The sequence below is a fragment of the Solanum stenotomum genome, chromosome 8 (genome assembly GCF_019186545.1).
Source record: "Solanum stenotomum isolate F172 chromosome 8, ASM1918654v1, whole genome shotgun sequence".
Classification (NCBI taxonomy): domain Eukaryota; kingdom Viridiplantae; phylum Streptophyta; class Magnoliopsida; order Solanales; family Solanaceae; genus Solanum; species Solanum stenotomum.
The window spans coordinates 23,272,800-23,285,138 of record NC_064289.1 but is presented as its reverse complement, the minus strand read 5'-3'; positions in this window follow the sequence as shown (position 1 = coordinate 23,285,138).

Sequence of the window (12,339 nt, the reverse complement as noted above, 5' to 3'; positions counted from 1 at the left end):
AGGTGGCACAAATTTTTCGGAAGGGTCTAAAACTCATTTACAATTAAACAAGGAGCCACAAGCTCAATCATCCACAAAAACAATGCAAAACATAATATATATATCACAAAACCCAAATATATAGACATATCAATAGTCACACAAAAGTGGGCCTCACCCCACCATAAACAAAAGCTATTTGTCCTCAAATACAAGAAATAAAATATCCAAAAGTCAATAAAAACAAGACAGAGAGGGAGGTAAAGAGAAATTTTGTCTAAAAAGTCACTCCATCTGTCTGGACATCAGTACCTGGAGTCTCCCTAGAAGTACCAGCTCCACTGGCTCCAGCCATGGTGGTGTTTCTCATAGAGATCTGGCGAGCGGTCTGAAACATCACATCTTTTAAGTCTGTGAAATCATCATATACCTCAGCATCCCACATCTCTATCTACTCCTCGTCGGTGTCTGCCTCCGACTCGCCAGCTGCTATGTCATCCATCTGTACATCTCCGGTTGCAGGTAGAGGAGTCTCAAATGTAGCAGGAGCATCCTCTGTCTCAGCTACCTCAAACAATATGGTGAACTCTGTAGACTTGAGAGAGTTCACATCTTTCCTCGGCTCTCAAAGTCGTCACCTCAAAAGACTCCCTAAGTCTACTCTCACAAGTTGTGACTCTCGAAGTCAACTCATTATTAGAAGTAAGGAGAGGGGTCAGTGCAGCAAGGATGGCAGCCTCAATCATCCAAGGTACAACAGCCTCCAATCTAGTGGCCCTCACATCAGGTGAATGGGCCAGGTACCCCATCTTCAAGATCATAGCCTGAGTGATCCTGGTGGGCTGGGAAAAGGTGGAAGTACCTGGAGCCTATGAAGTAGAAGTAGGAGCAGTTGTACTTGAAGGCCGGAGTAGGCAAGATGCCTCTGCAGGTATGGAATCAATGTCCACCGCTGGGGATGTATCTACCGGAGTTGCTCTCCTTCTGCCAGCCTCTTCTCGAGTGTATTCTGCCTCTATATGCCTGATATTTATGGATAAGGAGGGAGTGACCTCAATATCTCTCGTATCATCCCGAGGCACTCCAGCACGCTAGCACAACTCCATGATCAGCACCGGGAATGGTAGGGAGGTCTGCCTCTGTTTGGCCCTCATGGCCATCTCTTGCTCAATAATAAGTCCCATGTTGAAGCTCTTCCTAGATATAATCGACCCGAGGCAGGCCGCCTTAGGATGGTGGAGAATGGACTCATTATGGGATGGCATAACTGAGCTGTTGATAAATCCAAACCAATATCGTGCAACTACACTCAAGTCCCTCTTCTCGATCGGGACTTCTGCCTCAATCCACCTTGAGGTGGTGTCAGAGATGAGGGGAGCCAGCTAGCCCTTGATGTCATCTAATGATGTTGTAGAGGTAGCCAGATTTGGGTAGTCAAAGTCTGACCCCTGTCAAGTACCACATTGATGTGATTACGGCTACAATGCACTACTATCCCTCGTACCATAATGGACCCACCGACTCACTAGCTTTCTTCTTGCTTTTAGGAACCAGATCACCATAGGTTGAGTAAATCATCTGGACCCATGTAGGGATGTATGGACCCCGAGGCCTGGTAAACTACCCAAAACGATGGTACTGAAGTGTCTCCAACACTCCTGAGTATCTGCCCTCAAGGCCCTCTGTAGATACCAGCTTCTCCTCAAGAATAGTCTGTAACCCATCAACTTTTAGTCTATTGAGAAGCCTTGGAGGAGGGACTACTGGTGGCATTGGAGCCGCAGGGGGTGCCGGAGCTAGCACTAAATCTACTAGGGTAGAAGCTGAAGGGACTCTAGCTGAGTCAAGGCAAGATCTAGCATGGATCTAGGCCTCCGAGACTGTAATGGCTAGTTGTCCTCAAGCTCAAATAAAGTAGCCCGAGAGTCAGCAACCACTCTTTTAGATGTGGGCCTCTTCTCTTTGCTATGACCTCCCGTTGGAGGCTCTGTTCTTCCCTTTTTGGCAGGATTCACTCCCTATTCATTTATCACAATACCACATGCTCATTTGCGGGGTGGCATGTCGATGTTTTTCCTTGCCATGTCCGCAAAACATCAGGAAAAGTTAGAAGTACTAAAGCAAAAGCACATAAGAGAAGAGTTGCAGAAAGACTCGTCGAACCAATCGACGAGTCATCGAATCGGTTTGGCGAGCTGAATCGGGCTCGCCGAAAGGATTGGCTTAAAGATCCCAAAATATTTTGGCATGTCGGCGTTGGTAAGGGCCTTTCGGCGAATCGCCGACAGCATTTGGCAAGCAAGGACTATCGCGTCGAAAATAACAGTGCATTTTAGGGGTTAGTGGCGCAGAAAGGGCGATCAAGAAGGACTTTCTGCGAGTCGTCGAGTGCACTCGGCGAACTCAGGCTTTTCGCCGAAATTAACAGAACCAAACTCAAGATTAAGCACGAAATTAAAGGCCTTAAGGGGTGATTCGGTGAACCGCCGAGTGGTTCGACGAGCTCAACCCAGCTCGCCAAACAACCCAACGTGCCTACTTTCAACCTAACTTCCCAAATTCAACCCCGCAACCCCCAAAAACAAAATTCAACCATGCACATGTACAATTAAACCAAGACCTATACTACCCATTACCCCAAGATACTTAGGCTTCTCTCGGTTAGCCAAATTTGGCCATTTGACGACTTTTGTCCTTAAGAATGACGCCAACCGCTTTATCAACGGGCAAATTACGTCATTTGGCACAAATGCGGGTTACTTAGACTTCACCCGACTAGACTCAACAACATGCAAGCACAACCCCACAATTTTAATTAATTTTAAGGTACAAAATCTAAGGAATTAATCAATATAAGCATTACGTGCATGATATTCAAATTAAAACAGACACACACATATACAATTACGATCAGAGAGGCCTAACACACATCACTAAGATTAAAATCATTGAAAATTAGTATAAATTTCTAAAAGAACGAATTTGGGGTTCGGAAACCAACCTTTTAAGCCGAATAATCAAATTGTAAAGCTAAGCGGCAATGAAATCCAACTCCGAACAACAATTGACGACTAGAAACACGATAAAGTGCAAAAATATGGAAAATATTGTGCAGGTGTGAGTTTGGGAACTTCAAAAGTGAGGGAATGTGAAGAAGTTTGAAAGTTTAAACCTTTGGCCTTTAAAACACGTCCAGTTCTCGCCCATTCGGCGACATTAGTATAGCTCGCTGACCCACTCGGTGACACGCCGAGTGAGAACTTACCTCACTAAGTTTTACAGGACCTCCAGTTATTGTGGGGGTCCAAACTGCGGACAAATTTAAGCTCGCCGAACTGATTGGCGACTCGCCAATATGCTCCTGGGCTCGCCGAGTTTTACAGGCTCAACCCCTAGGGTTTCTTGAGCCCAACAATGGTCTGAGTCGAGCTCACCGACCTCTTCGGCGATTCGCCGACTGGACTTTTGGCTCACCACCCTGCACTTTTCAAACACTTTCCACACTTTTGTCTGCACAATCAACACACCATTATTTCACAAAAACAAAAAGAAAGAAAATAAGATCTTAGGTTGCCTCCCAAGAAGTGTTTTATTTAACGTCGTGGCACGATACAAGTCCACACTCAATTTTAGTTTCTAGGGTAGAGACAAGACAACACATGACCCATTTGGGTCTCCAGCAACTGAATAGATATGGACTGGGAAGCAGCCATCTGATTCAGCAGTGAGACATTCTCTTTTATTTCATTTAACATTTTGTCGTGTTCTTCGACTTTATGAAAATGAGTGAGAGTATCTCTTCTAGTTGTCCACCCTCGTACATCTTGGGCTTTATACGCTCGTGAGGGGGAATGTACCAGTCTTTCTTTTTGTCCGGTGCTTCCATTTCCATGATCTTTTAGGCCACTAGATCCAGCTGAGTCAACAGTGTGGCCAAGACCTGGTCCTTCTCAATCTCTTTGTTTGTCTTGACCATATGATCAAGGAGTTGGGCTACTATTGCATATAGTAGTCGTGTGAGACCACCTGAAGAAATTTGGTCAGCCACTACCCTGTTCTCCGGACCAAGACCTCTATAGAAGGAGTCCAGCAGCATGTTGTCTAAGATTCCATGAGTTGGGCATTGCAGCAAGAGAGACTTAAATCTTATCCACAACTCATGGATTGACTCACCCTCCAATTGCTTGAAACTTAGGATGTTATCCCTAAGAATCATCATTCTCAAAGAAGAGTGGTCCATTTGGTCACCGGGGCAACAAGACATGCTCTTTTTCTCTACTCAACAAGCAACATGAAAACCAAAACTAAAATTAAGTAGATTCAACTATAACTAAAAAGAACAAAATTTAACTTAACTAAAGAAGCTTAACCAACACCACTCCCCGGCAGCAGCGCTATTTTGATCGAATAACGTTATCAAAGAAACTTAATCCAGTTCTCAGAGTCAACGATCGTTAGTCAGTATATAACCCAACCAATTGGGTTGGGATCATTCCCACGGAGAGTGGTACGTGGTCAAGATTCAGCAGTCAAGTGTGAATAATTTCAAATCAGTCATAGGAATAGACATTTATGAATAAAAACATAATGTAAATCAGGGGATGACACGAGTGTCAAATAATAGGGTTTTTTTATTGTAATTATCAACTACAACAGCAGCAAACAACATAAAAGTAACAATATTGAGACGGGTTCTTGGGATGTGATTAGATTATAGGCAAAGGTAAACATGTGGGTGATTGCAACTGTTAGTAAATAGATGTAAATCATTGAATAAGCTAGACTTTAGTAGGGATAAACTTTCTCTCGAATAATTTACCCTGAATCAAGTTGATTTCTCTCGAACACCAACAAGCATGCAAATAAGAACAACATACGCTTTAGTTCATTCACTCTCTCGAGCTGAATGTGTGGAGAAGGTTTAGGATTCACTCTCTCAAGATGAATCTATGACAACTCAATACCCACAGACCAACAATTCAGTAATCTTGGTTTTAATACCTCTCTCTCGAGCAAGCCAAAAACACGAAGGTAGAGTTGCATTTGCAACTACAACCCTTTAAATTGCACAATTATTAATTGAAATCACATTTAAACATCATTTAAACTAACAGTTAGCAATACCCACAAGCTAAATCAACTTGTAACAGCATAATCACACCCCAAGAACTAGGGTTTTAGCTAGACATCATAAAAAGCTAGAAATCATTACCAAATTGTGTTTCTATCAATTGGGTAAGATTAATTTCTTCTTTACAAAGGTCCAAGTTGAAGAATCTCGAAGACTCACTTCCAATTTCTCAAAAATGGAAAACTTCAAATCTTCAAAGCTAAGGAAAATGTTTTGTCTCAATACGCATAGTTCCAAACTCAAAAATTCTAGAAGTAAAAATACTTGATAATAAAAAAGCTCATAAACTTAATGTTTGAAAATGTATTTATAGTCATCAAAAATATGCTGCGAAAGTCCATTCAGCGCAGTAAGTGGGGCTCGCCGATCCGGTCGGTGATCCGCCCTTTGACTCATTTCTTCGCCTTTCTTCCTTTGGCCTTCAGCATCCCCACGTCCTATAACTTTGGGCGATCCGATACTGCATCGCGGAACCACTCGCCGACTGCTCCTTTCTCTCGCCAAATTGATTTTCTCCTTCAGGGCTTGGCACACTGGAACTTTTAGAGGTAAGAAGGCCATTAGGCGACTCGCCAAAGGGACTCGGCGATCACCAGGCCTTTATTTCTTCGTTCTTTCAGCTCACTTTGTTTCTTTTGAAACTTAGTGTCCATGCTTTGCTCTTTCATCCAGAATCCTGAAAATCAAGAACTTTACATTAGTTATTGACATAAAACAAGCATTTGAGGACACAAAATCTATCCAAATAAAGCCCTAAATGAGTCCAAATCGTGGACTCATCATCTAGGTAGGTGATGGTTTGATTTCTCATCTGTGTTATATATGCTTGTTAACTGATCCATTGTATTCATGCATGTATGTAAATAGGAAAAGATGAAATGAATCTAATGAAATGACTATTTGTAATTATGTAGCATACGATGAACCTGTTACCTGATTGTATGATACTAGTGTATAAATCATTCATTATGGTACTGATTGTATTTGTGAATGTGGTTGATTGGATCGGGTGTCACGTTTTAATACATATTGTATCAAGTGTCACGTTCTGATACACTAACAGTTTAAGTGTGGGCTCCATGAGAGAACCATCATTGACTGTTGCATTTGAGATTGATACTGTAAAACTGATATATTGAGCATGAACTGGTAAATTGTTATTCTTTATGTATATGTGTTGGTTACTATGTTGTAGTTACTTGTGTATGTCTCACTTACTGGAAACGTCGCGTGATCCTACCAGTACACCGTTGTTTGTGTACTAATACTGCACTTGCTCTTTCTTTTTTGAATATAGGGCATCTTCAAGCGGTTGTTGAGAGACCTCAACTAGGAGATCACTGACTTGTAGAGTTCAAGGGTGAATCAGTTCCTTCAGGTTACCATGGATTCATCTAGGATCTTAGTCCATTTCTTTCAAACTTAGATCTTTCATGCTCTTTACTTTATGTTATGTTATTTTGGGGTTGCATCCCCTTATCTTAGACAGTTAAGTTAGAAGTTTTGGTACAATGACTTTCAGGTTTTAGAAGTTGAATCTCTGCTTGTTTATATTTGTTTTTAATAACTTACTGAGTTTATGGAAACTCAACTTTTAAATTGATTATATAAACATGTTTCCACATCTTTAAATACTTGTCCTTTGGTTAGTATTGTTTAGTTGGGTTGTAGTTATTTTATTTTAAAAAGCGAAACGAGGTTTTTAGAGTCACTACTTAATTTTTAAAGTAAAATTAAGAAAACTATTTTTCAAAAGATTTAAAATAGAAAATCTAATGAAAATATTAAAAGAATGGGTTCAGGGTTCATATTAATATTTTAGGAAGGTTTTAAAGGCATCTAAAACATTTGTTAACTCGCGGTTATCCAATAATTAATTATTTGGCTAAACGATTTTAAGAAAATACGCATACTTGAATAAATAGAGTAAGTAAACAACTTTTGAACTCATTTTTTTTTCTTAGGGGGGACAGAAATAAGGATGTTACTTAAAGTAGAAAATACTAGATGTTTTAAATTCAAGTAAAATAAAATATACTTATTTGCTTTTAACAGTTATGGTTTGATTCATATTTTGGGGAATTAAATTAAGGAAGAACCTTAGAATTAAATAATTAAACAAACACGAAAACATATCAAATAAAGAGAGAGAGAGAGGGCTTTGGGCCCAAGTCTGGTTTTCTGCGCCTGAGCTAGTACTTGGGCCTAATTTCATTTTGGACCTTTGGCCCATTTAAATCACTTGTACATGTCCTAGTCTAGCACAAAAAAAATTGATCTTTTCATTTGGGCTTTAGGCCCAAATTTTCACTTGTCCTAAGAACTATCAAGACAATAAAAATTCAAATAAAGGGGTTTAGGACCAAAAGTAACAAAATACGGCTCTGAAAATAAAGGTGGGCTTTTGTAATGCAAGGATTATTTTTACCAAGTGTTTAGTTCATTGTTTCCCACTTCATCTTGTGTTTGGGTTAATCCTTTATAAAAAACTTCTTTCCAATTATACCCTTGAATTATTATGCAATTGGGTTAAGGTAAATAATTGTCGGACAATATTATTTGCTTATGGTCTTCTAATTAGCTATGAGAAGAACAATTTTGTTGTCATGTTTGTCTTTTTTCATTTAAATTATTTGAAGATAAATAATTGTCATCTTAGTAAATTGATCACTTACAAAATGTCAATTTTTCAATTTAAAAAAAAAAGAAGATAAACTATCAACTTTAAAATTGAAAACATGGTAAACAATAGTAAAATTGAATAAACCATCTACATTTACACATAAAAATTGCAAGTTGTAATTTTAATATGTATTCAATTTTATAAATTGTTCAAAATACAAATAATTAAAAAACCGCACAAACATATAGTAACAACTCACATTTCAAATATTGTATTAATTTGTATTGGATTTATTTAGTAACAAACACCTCTCTCTAAATAATTTGTAAGCTAATTTATTTAAATAAATTTACTAGAAAATAATTAAAATGATTTGAGGGATATTTTTGTCTTTAAATAAACTTATTCCATGGTATTATATCCCATGTATTACTAATACCTCCAACTGGAAGGTATTAGTAATACATCATATAATACCATGTAGGAGGTATAACTAATCCATGGATTAGTTATACATAGACCCAATTTCCTACCAAACATGGAATACATAATACCATATATAATACATGGACTATTTATTTTAATAGGGCCTACCCTTTAGTGTATATAGATGTATATCTTTGTATATTAGCTGTAACTCCGTCTATCAATCTTTCGGGGGATCTCTTCGATTTTTACGGCTAGCAAACTCAATAAAGGTGGAATTTGAGCCTTTATGGCTCTCTCGAAATGCAAGGGAAAAGTGATAGGAGTTCATAGTAAACTCGGACAGATTTCACATGTAACACAAAACAGAAATAAGTAAGTGAAGATCATTGATTTAATGTAAAAAGGAGTCGTATAAATTGAACTCATATACTACTGCACTTTAATTCAAACACTATAAATAAAGGACAAGGCATATCACATGAGCCTTTAAATCAATACAAATGATACTTTGATGACCTTAAACTACTAAAAACTATAGTCAAAATTAAGTAGACTTAAAGCTCCAGTAATAAATGAATCAATACCTGATCTAAAATTTTCAAACCATAATCAACTAGTAACCATATGATTTTGGACAACCATTCATACCAAACAGTAAGGCAATAATTAGCATTAAAGAGCCAATATATTCTAGTAATAGTGCATAACAGAGAGCAAATGGCCAAAGCATGAATCAACATCACTAAGATCCAAAATGGAAACATGTGAGATTAAAAGAAAAACTGAAATTTCAAGAGAATAAATCATGATAAACAAACACTAATATATCACAACAGAGCAATACAAATAAACGACCCCTTCTTTCTAACATACAATGAGTTTTCAAACGATAAGGCAAAGATGAATATCATGCTCTTGTCCGATCAGAGAAGCCAGAGAGGTATCAACAAATCTATTTAATATTACAGAAATTGTATACCTTAAACATAAACAAGACAAACAAACAAATCAATGACAAAGGGTAAACATGCTTTATTTTTGACAAACTAGATCAGATGTTCAACACATAGTCATTAATACAACAAACAATTTGACATCAAACCCGAAGGGAAGAAAACAAATCATAAAGAAAAGAACCATTGAATCGAAACTTAAACAAAATAAGACATTGAGACAGCCCACCAAGACATGCTAAGTGCAAAGAAAATCCAGATTTAGACATGCTGAAAACAGTCAGAAATCAAACTCAGGGAGAAGGGGAAACTAACTGAACCATGGACTGAAGAACATATTGATTCATAACAAGATCAAATTAAGACACATCAGACCGACTTAACTAATTTTATGAACATAGTCAGATAAACACAAGAAGATGAACTAATCAATAAATAGTTTTAAACCTTCTAAAATTGCACAAGGAGACTAATAACAGCCAAAGAAAAGAACGAAGAAAGAAACTAAATAGGCATATCCATACTTCAGCAAACCAAACAACAAGATAATTTTGATCCAAACTAATATGAAGGGTGTTAACACCCAATTTTGGCCTAACATTTTCAAAGTTCATAACTTTTAAGTTTTATTTATTTAATAGTTCAAAATAAATTTTTTATAATTTTAAAATAAGTTTGTCGATACTTATTTATCAAAATTTATGATTTTTTATCAGTTAATTTTTAAATGCAATTTTTACATGTTACTAGTTACGTTCAATACAAATTTTAATATTCATTTTATTTGTTACATTTGTTAATATTTATTTTGATATTTTGCACATTCCAGAAATTCATTCAAATATGGATAAGATTAGCATACACAGATTGATCAATGAATTTGGGCCACAATTCCAAGCCCATTGTATTACAATTGCCTATTTAAAAAATTATTAGGTCAAAAGCAAAGGGAGACTAAAATATTTGAGATAAGGTTTAATAATTTTCAATTTTTTAGGGTTTCTTTACTGTTCATTGCCTTTTCCGGCAACCACTCTCGCCAGAGCATTTTTCGACGAGCCACCACCACCCAAAAGACCCCAGTTTCTCTGACCTGTTCCCTTTCTGATATTTTTCGATGAAAAGTCATCGAACCAAACCAAAAACCCCAAAGCTAATCTTCTTCTTTCTACAGCGAACAACAGACCAAAACGACCTCATTTTTCCATGTTTTTCGACCAACAAACCAGAAACAGCCCACCACGGCGAGCTTCGAGTTCCGGTTAACTCCAAGGACCAGTGAAACACTAGTCCCCATCTCGGCGAACAACCAGCAAAGTGCCAACGACCTCCAAAAGCCACCAGCGACCCCAACTCAAACCCCACCGGAAACAACCTTCTAAACCACCGAAAAACCAAATCAGTAGCAAATCACCACTTTCTCCACGCCACCAAATGCCACTACTGTCCAGCTACCTACAACTATGAAACCATAAGTAACCACCACACAATCGAGCTCAAAGCTCACTACCCAAAACCCCACTCGTTTTTCATCTTTTCCAACAAAAAACCCACCAGAAAACGACCATCATCCGCCACTCTGACAACATCCAAATACCCGCTTGAAACCAACAAGCCATCGAGCTCGAAGATCACAACCAGATCTCCGGCTGAAACCCTGGAACCCGAACAAAACCCCATTTCCCCTCTTTTCCAAGTTACAGCGAGCTAAACTCGCGACTCACTAGCAACAACTCTGGTGAGGAGTTTCAAACTTTGATGAACCGGAGCAAAGCAGACTCAAGACACCACTAGTCCCTTCCCCTTTCCCCTTTTGCGATATTTTGTTTATTTTGTAGGTGTTCAAATCTCCACATTCCGATGAACTAGAGCTTCAACTTCCATTAAACTCCAACCAACAACGCCAACAGTAGCTTCGTTCCAGTGAAATCCAAAAAATAGGACTACCAACGGAGGTTTTGAACTCTAATTTCTTACAAATTTGTTTGGTTTTGTTTTAGGATGTTGTAGTATTTAGTTATATTTTTTTTATTGATTGAGTTGCTTCCTTTTTATATTATTTCTATGTTTGTTTTAAAGACGGAAATTTAGTTAAAGTATATATATATGTTGTATGTTAAAATTGGCCGATAAAGAAATTATCATTGTTTTCCAAGGTCTTCCATGTTAATAAGACAGATTTTTTATTTTTTAGTTATTATTTAATTCATTTATTTTTGTTCATATTTATTTAGTACTAACACTTTTACTAAGTGTATTTACAGGTATCCAGATTTGCTTCCCATTGAAGCTATTCGAACGGAGTTCGAATTATAATTTTTATTTATTATTCTGTATATTATTGACGTCAGGCAAACTTAGGTCATTTCTTATTATTGTTTTATTTTATTATCTGTGTAAACTACTTGTATATTTATTTTTTATCTCCTCCTCAATTTGAAATAAAAAATGAATTCAGTCGGAACCCACAATTGTGGGTTTCAAAAGATGCTTAACACCTTCCCTTCGGAATGACTTGAACCCCTTACCTAGAATCTAATGGTTTCGTAGACATTTTAAATTGGTTTTCTAGTTTTTCCTAAAATTAGGTGGCGACTCCTATAAAACCCCTTTTTTCTTAAATTGTTTTAAAAATTGAATTAATTGATTATTTTTCGAGTCACCGCGACGTTTCGCAGTATTTAAATAGAGTAGGGGTGTAAACAAAATGGTGATTCCATTGGAGATTTGCAGGTTCTTACTATTATGAGTTTAATTTTTTCAAATTGAGGAGTTATTCATTATATCTTGTATATTTTGTTGATTATTTGTATATAATTACTTGTTGTTTATTCATTATTTGTATAATTGTATATATATTGGCATTGCATCATGACATAATTTTCGCCATTTGGCCTTTTAAATTTCATACTTAAAGGACGATTATGTGGGCCACAGTCGTTCATTATCCAAATTATTTATCGGGGTACCCTGTTGAATGTAGTTGGCCACTGGATAGTCAACAGTCGTTAACTTTTCCAACCCAAGTTGTCCACTTGGGTAACCGGTTCACTTCAAATAAAGCCCACTCGTAGTCAACTAGAGTAGAACGAAGCCAAAACCTTGATTTAGCGCATTGACCTAAAATGACCCAACACCCAAGGCATGTTGGGCCCATTAAAAAGTCTACCTTGAGTTCAAAATAGCCTCTGGCCTAAATGGACGATCATAATTGTGTATTCAAA